At 41.9% G+C, this 7,840-nt stretch overlaps 1 protein-coding gene and 1 pseudogene across 1 annotated transcript in view; one reads left to right on the plus strand and one right to left on the minus strand.

Moving 5' to 3' along the window:
• RNF152 (ring finger protein 152) overlaps positions 1-7,840 on the minus strand; it is a 74,196-nt gene that overhangs the window by 60,288 nt on the left and 6,068 nt on the right. The gene's annotated exons all lie outside the window — the stretch shown is intronic.
• LOC102760413 lies at positions 3,973-4,502 on the plus strand (annotated as a pseudogene).

A 7,840-nucleotide genomic window follows, 5' to 3' on the forward strand; every position in this document is an offset into this window, starting at 1 on the left:
TCCCTACAACAAAAATTATCTGGCCCCAGATGTCAATAATGTTGAAATATGGTAAGCATCTAGCCAGTTGCCACAATCGCACAACAATGCTCAGGTCTACCACTATTTTCCACTAACATACACTCAAATTAATCCCAACAAATCCACATTATCAATAGTTTGTTTATTCATTTGCTTCTGTTCATTCATCCAAACTCCTAAACAAAACAAGGTCCCTAAGGACAAAGAATTCACAATGGAGCAGGGGCGCAACCGTATTTAGAATTATCATACACAGGCATAAGTGGGATTAAAAAGAACAAATGGAAGGAAAGTTAATTCTGTCTGAGAGGGTTGGGAGAGCACCCATAGGGCAAGTGAAATGAGAGGGAAATCTTGATGAATATAGTTACAACTTCCATGAAGATGTTGTGGGGGTTGTGATTTGTGTGTGTGTGTGTGTGTGTGTGTGTGTGTATTTGGGGTGGAGGGGGTATTGTGAGGGTGTGACCCAGGGAAAGGGAACTGCATGAACAAAGCAAAGACAATATGAAAGGATATGGTTTATTCCACTTTCTGATATGGGAGAAAATAGTAACTGGGATAGGAGGGGATTTTTGTTGAAACATGTTTTAATGTTGTATTCACGAATGTTTTCAGCTCCTAGCAGCTGATCGAATCTCTCACACCTACATTCTGTAGAGTGGTCCCTCCAGAAACATTTCACACCACCACACTTTGCAGACACTTGTTAGCACAGGGCAAACCTCAGGTAATAACCAGAAATCTCACTGCAAATTCCCCCAAAAATATTCCATCACCAACTCTTTCAAACAACATGGCCTCAAAATCACATCACATCGATTCGGTGGTTCACCAAAACCATCCATCTCCCCAAAGACAGGACAGTTTAGAAGTCAAACCTCTTAAATTATGTTGCATTGAACCTGTTTAAGTTTTTACCTCTTCCAATTCTTAATCTCAGTGGTGAATGTGGGTCCCAAGATGAGGTTAAGAGCATGGACTGCCTGGACTCTGGCATATCCCGGCTCTGGCATAAACTCACCTAAGTTTCTAGGCTCAGCTACCTCCCAGATAGATAACAGGCTAAAGTACTTAGCACTATACTTAAAGCATATAATATCTAAATACTATTATCCTTGTACTACAGTTAGGTCCCCCAACCCCAAAATTATTATAAATTGTGGAATCTAACATAGTTTGGGAAAGAAAATATCTGATCAACTTCCATGTCATTTTGTAGAACATTAAGAACAATTGCAATTTGCTTTGGGCAAGATGTTTTTAATTCCAAAGCCAACAACACAGTGTAAAATAACAGTTTTTCTTGATTTTGAAGCTAAAATTGAATTTTAAAATTGCCATATTCCTACACAAATATTTACCCTTCTTAGTCTCCTTACTTACTCTTCCTCCCTCAAACTGTTGTCTCTCTCTCACTCTCTTTCTACTTGTCTTATTTTAACTGTGATCAGCTTTGGGAAAACAAAGTGTATTGAGCTGTTAAGTACTATAGATTATATTGAACACACCAGTCACCTACTACTAAAAAGCCTCATAAAAGGAAGAAATTTGTTTCTTTACAAGTCAGAATCTCAAAGGAGAAGTTAAAATGAGGGAAGTGGACTGCAGAACCAAGAGGGGAGCCAGCATGTTCAGAATCGCTTCCTCCTATGGTGGGACAAGAATTCCAGATTGCAGTCCACCAGTCATTTATTTCTAAGATTTTAGTCTGAGTGAAACCCCATTCACCTGTACCAAAAGCAGTAACAGAATCTAATGGTCCTGCCCTTTGCAATAAGTCAGAGGTAAGGAATTAGATGAAAGCTGAAGCAACTAGAACCAGGCTGAATCCTACTTAGACTTCACAACTGACTGTTACAGCCCTTCTAATTTACAAGGAATTCTGAAAGTTATTCTAAGGAGCTTGCTAAAGAGAGGGTTTGCTGCATCTACAGGTTCCACAAATAAGGTGAAATAAGTCTGGGGTAAAACCCGACATGTTCTTTTTAACTTCTTAGTGAAGACATTTTTCTGTAAATGAGCTTCTTATTGGGAAGTATGACCACCAAGGGATGCAATTCTCAAATGCTTTATATGTTATTTTGTCATAAATCCAAGGTGTGTGAAGGATTAATTTCTGATAGACCTGATTCCAATGTTGGAAAAAATAAGTGAGCTACTGACTGCAAAGAAACACTAATTCTTTGAATTGATGTTTTTCATTTTGTGTACAGAAATAAAGGTAATTTATAAATGAATTCTGTTTGCCTAAAAGATTCCCCTTTTTCTTAGACGAAGTAATAGACCATGAAGAACTCTGGCTTATTGGGGACATAAATGAATATGTTCATTTGGCAGACATAACGATTACAGGGAAACCTGACGGAAGGGGTGACGCAGATGTCTAGCAATTGCCTTCAGGTGCTCTGTGGATGGGATTCACAGAACTGGCGACCAGCCAGCTCATGACTGTTGCTGGCAATAGGCTGCAGGTCCAGCCCGCACCAACCTAACACCTCCAGATAACCAGTTACACTTCGAAAGAAGAAACAACACAAAGGGTTATTGTTTGAGACATCAGCTAAACACTAGAAAAATGGTGGCTTATCTAAGGGTTTTAAAATCTGTTGCCATTGAGGGGGTGGAATAAACGTTTCTCTGCCCTCCAGGTTCTTCTGGATGGTCTAATAATCAAATAGACATGAGACAAGATTAGCAAGAGGAAATAACCAAAAACAGAAAGTCAGAGACACTCCCCCACCCCCCACCCATGAGAGGTTCAGAGGCAGAAAGAGGCAGAAAGGTCTGTAAGACATCTTGAGCTAGGAATGAGGTCATGCACTTTGGGGAGGCTTCAAAAGCTCATGGCAGGATGATCAGAGCAGATGTTTAGTAAATAAAAGTTGCCTGCCACATAGGTGGGTCAAAAAATAATCTCTTACTATGGCCAAGGTCCTAATTCAAGTGTTCTCGGTAGTAAAAGGGGAGGGCAGAAGTTTTTTTGAGCCTGAAGCTAAAATTGTCATTAGTTCAAAACAACCCACACACCATCAATCTCACGAGTTAGAGATTCAGAGAGAAGGAATACCAGCAAATTGGAGTCAGGGCTTCAGACATCACTCAGTAATACGGCACAGGCCTGGTTCCCTTCCCAGCCCCTCATGGCATGAACAGACTCACTAAGAAATCTCTCCCGTCTCTCTGGGAGGAAAGCTCTGGGCACTGTGCTCACAAGCACCCCCATCACAGTCCACACTATGCTCATGTTCATAACATGGGCACATTCCAGAAGCATCCTAGCTGCAAAAGGAAAAGGCAACTTGTCTGCTAGCATCCTGTGGTTCCACCAAGAAGAGAAAAAAAAAATAGTCAAGAAGAGCACAGGCTCACACATAAATACACTCCGGACATCAGTGCACCGAGGAACCCAGAGCAGATCTAGGTTCATGCATTTTCAAATTAGCTCCCAAAGGGCCCAGACTGAAATCCTACAAGCAGCAAACCAGGCGGAACTAAAACCCCGCTCTCCAAGTTATTTCTGAAGAATTGATTACACCATTCCTTCAACAAGTGCCTGCAGTGTACCAAGTCCTGTGCCACACAACCCTACCAAGCACAACAAATACCACTGTTGAAGTGTGTAATTTCTTAAAGATCCCATTAAGTTTGCATTTAAATTGTATTGTCTAGCTCTCTTGCCTTTATTAAACAGCTATCTTCCTCAAAATAATAATAATCCCATTCCAAAAAGCAGATTCATAAATTAGGGGACTGACAAAGCCACACTGCCTCCACCTGTCTATCCTGCCCGTTCTCTCCTGCCACTTCTCGGAGGGTGGCTGTTATGTCTAACGATGTATAACATCCACAAAGCCTGACTCAGGATTCCGAGCAACCACAGGACAAGGACAGGACCCCTATGTAGAGTGAGCAAACTACCCTGGGTCTTCTGGGATTGTTCTGGTTTTAAAATGTAAAGTCTCGCTCTTGCAACTCGGCCACCGACATGCCATCCAGACTGAGGGAGACCCGAAAACTTTGGGGCCACGTGAGCCACGGCCATGGTGGCATCCGCAAGCACAGGAAGCACCTGGGAGGGGGCGCCGAGGTAATGCTGGCGGCCTGCATCATCACAGGATCAACTTCGACAAATATCACCCAGGTGACTTTGGGAAAGCTGGTATGAGGCATTACCACTTGAAGAGGAGCCAGAGCTTCTGCCCAACTGTCAACCTTGATAAACTGTGGACCCTGGTCAGTGAGCAGACACGGGTGAATGTTGCCAAAAGCAAGAGTGGAGTTGCTCCCATCATTGATGTGGTGCGATCGGGCTACTACAGAGTTCTGGGGAAGGGAAAGCTCCCAAAGCAGCCTGTCATTGTGAAGGCCAAGTTCTCCAGCAGAAGAGCCGAGGAGAAGATTAAGGGTGTTGGTGGGGCCGGTGTCCTGGTAGCTTGAAGCTACATGGAGGGGAGTTCATTAAAATGTCCAAGTACTTTAAAATAAATAAAATAAAATAAAATAAAATGTAAAGTCTCTCCACCCAGATATCCTCTTAGTCCTGCATAAACTGAGTCCAGACCCTAGGAAAGGGAGGTCCCTTGCAGGAGGTCCTTGTTTTGCTGGGGAGGAGTGAAGCCATAGGAGCAAAAGGGTGGTGTCCTTTGGCTGTGGGCTGTCTCAGAACCAGCTCTCTCTGGCTTCCTCCTGAGAGAGCCTATCATTTCCAACTCTGGGCCATTTAAACAAACCTTTACAAAGGCTCTCATGACAATGACACAAAAGAAATTCCTCATAAATGCCAAAGGCTGTAGTTATTTGGATGTGGTTATTTATCTCCATGGCTAGTTTAAGAGCTTCTTCCGGACCAAGACTGCTTGTCCTGAGATTTCCAGCACAATGACTGGATGGTAGACGCTGAATAAAATGGACTTCAATCACATTTCCATTTATGTAGCACTTGTGATGTATAAGGCAACGCTTTATATGATGATCTCACTCTTAAATAACTCAACGAGGTTGACTGTCTCCCATTTTACAGATGAAGAAACAAAGGTTCAGTCAGACCATATTCACTCAAGGTCATTGTGGCAGCGCTCACATTTGAACCCAAACTCCTCTCACTTGAAAATGTTTTCAGAAGCCCTGGCCTGGCAGTTCGGTTGCAGTGGCCTTCTGGCCCTTTAAATACAGTTCCTCATGTTGTGACCCAACCATAAAGTTATTTTCGTTGCTACTTCATAACTGTGATGTTGCTACTGTTATGAATCGTAATGTAAATATCTGATATGCAGGATGGTCTTAGGCGGCCCCTGTGAAAGGGTCGTTCGACCGCCAAAGGGGTCGCGACCCACAGGTTGAGAACCGCTGGGTTAGAGTATCGTCCCAATACACCAAGGTTTCAGGTTTAATCCCCTGAAGGTTCAATCCTCAGTCAGGGCACATACAAGAATCAACTAATGAATGCATAAATAAATAGGACAAAAAATCTCTCTCTGGAACCCCCGCACCACTTCTGGGCTCTTAGGAACTCCATAGAGCCAGAAGCTGGTGGGGCAATGAACATCAGTTCGCACCACCCTCCCTCCCTTCCTCTCTGTAAAAATCAGCATATTTTTAAGTACTCAACTGAATTCGAATCAAGTAATGTGGGCATATATGGCAAGGGAATCAAGAATTGAGAGAGAAAAATATCAGATTCATTTCTTTTATTCTCTGCTCTTTTACCTTTGCCATTGCCTAAAAAGCAGAAAATCAAATTAATTATGAGTTAAGTTCACATGTTAAGTTACAGCAAGTCAGGTATTTTAGTTAGAATTGTGCAGAATTATGCCTGGCAAACAGTAAGCACTCAATATTTAAGTAGATTTAATAAAAACAATTGTATACCTAAGTCACTGATGTTCAGTGTTTCCAATGCTATTTTATCTACCCCCACATGTGAATAGATGTATTCTGAAGCATCCGTGTGGAGCAGTAATGGATCAACAGATACTTACCACAGTTAAAAATGGCTTTCTACCTGCATGATTGAATTAGCTGGTACCACATGAAATGACAGTAATCCTTATGTCTCAGGCAACAAAGGGGCAAATTCTCTCAACAAAGTACAGCGCTCTATCCAATGCTCTCCAACCACTTTTAATCTCATATTAACCTGTAAAGAAGCAATTTGCAAACCTACCCCAGAGCAATACAACTGCAAAAGAATGTCACACTAAATACTTTGTTTGGGGACATTTATCTTAGCTCCATTCACTATTTGTCAAGCTGAGAACATTTTAATGTTAATGTATTCCTGGCCATTTTCTCCAAGCAATAGAGCACATTCCCTCTTTCATAATAATACTATCCATGATGATCAAGCATTCCAAGTGTTAAAGAAGATCTTCTAGTACTGGCAGGTTTGGCTCGGTGGATACAGCATCCTGGCCTGCAGACTGAAGGGTCCCAGGTTTGATTCCCAGTCAAAGGCACAAGCCCGGGTTGCCATCTCGCACCCCAGTAGGGGGCGTGCAGGAGGCAATGGATCAATGATTCTCTCTCATCATTGCTGTTTCTCTCTCTCCCTCTCCCTTCCTCTCTGAAATCAATAAAAATATATTTTTTTAAAAAAAAGATCTTCTATCAGGTGGGTGATACTCCAAAGAAGTGAGGTAAACCAGATGTCTGTCACAGAGGCACTTATGGTCACAAGTTAAGTAGGAAGATATGTTAGCCCGTTGTAGGCAACTGTTACTCACTGGTGTCAAACCCTAACAGCACAGTCTGCTCCTTGAGATTGTGGGGTGACCAGGTTGGGTGCAAAGTTCTAATACTGCTTGCTTTATGTCACCAAGAGAGTGTTTTTGTTTTGTTGCTTTAGAAGAAGCTGGCTAATTGAAGTTGAAAAACTGACTGTCAATAACAATTCATTTTGTTAGCACGATGAGCCTCATAGAGACCATTCTCCTCCCAACCATTGGTATGCAGGCTGTAGCCTGGTAGCTCTAATTTGATTCAATTTTTAATCATTATTAATGCAAGTAGGCAAAGCTCTTAAAAATAAGTCTCTCTTAAAAGTTCCTTTAAATATACAGACCAAAAGTATCTATAATTCCTTTATAACAGTAGGTCAAAATCATTTCTGTATTGTGAATGATACTTTACTGAGCCCTTACTTTGTACGAACATGGGGGGCGGGAGGGGGGGACACAAATAGGGTCAAACCTCATCAAGTCTTTATCTTTAAGGATTTTGCAAAGGAACCGAGATCCTGCTGGTCCTGGTCTCTACATCTACCAGCTCAAAGAGGGATGTGTAGCCCTCACCTCTCCCCCCACTCAGCCATGACCGGAAGAGTCCTTGCTCTGGTGATGTGTGGCTTGATGAGAAAAGACATCCTGAGACATCTTTTCAATACTCCTCCCTTTAGCTTGAGTGGGTTTCTGTTCTTTGCAATTAAACAGAAACAAAAAGACACATCAATTTTAGGTGATGATACAAGACAATATGTAAGTGCCCTCTGTAAAATGAATGAGTGAATGTTGACTAAAATGAAAGATGGAGGCAACTCTGCCAAAGAACTGTGGAGTGAAGGACTGGTAAATTCTGTAGTGATAGAGTTAACTTTTTCACACGAGTTAAGAGCAGAATCCACTTCACTGATACAGCTCCTAAGACACTTGAAACTAAAGAGAAAATGAACAAATGGGACTACATCAAAATAAAAAGCTTCTGCACAGCAAAAGAAACCATCAACAAAACAACGAGAAAACCCACTGTGTGGGAAAACATATTTGCCAATGTCATATCTGATAAGGGCCTAATCTCCAAAATTTATAGGGAACTCACACAA

This window comes from Myotis davidii, unplaced genomic scaffold, assembly GCF_000327345.1.
Source record: "Myotis davidii unplaced genomic scaffold, ASM32734v1 scaffold11, whole genome shotgun sequence".
Taxonomy (NCBI): domain Eukaryota; kingdom Metazoa; phylum Chordata; class Mammalia; order Chiroptera; family Vespertilionidae; genus Myotis; species Myotis davidii.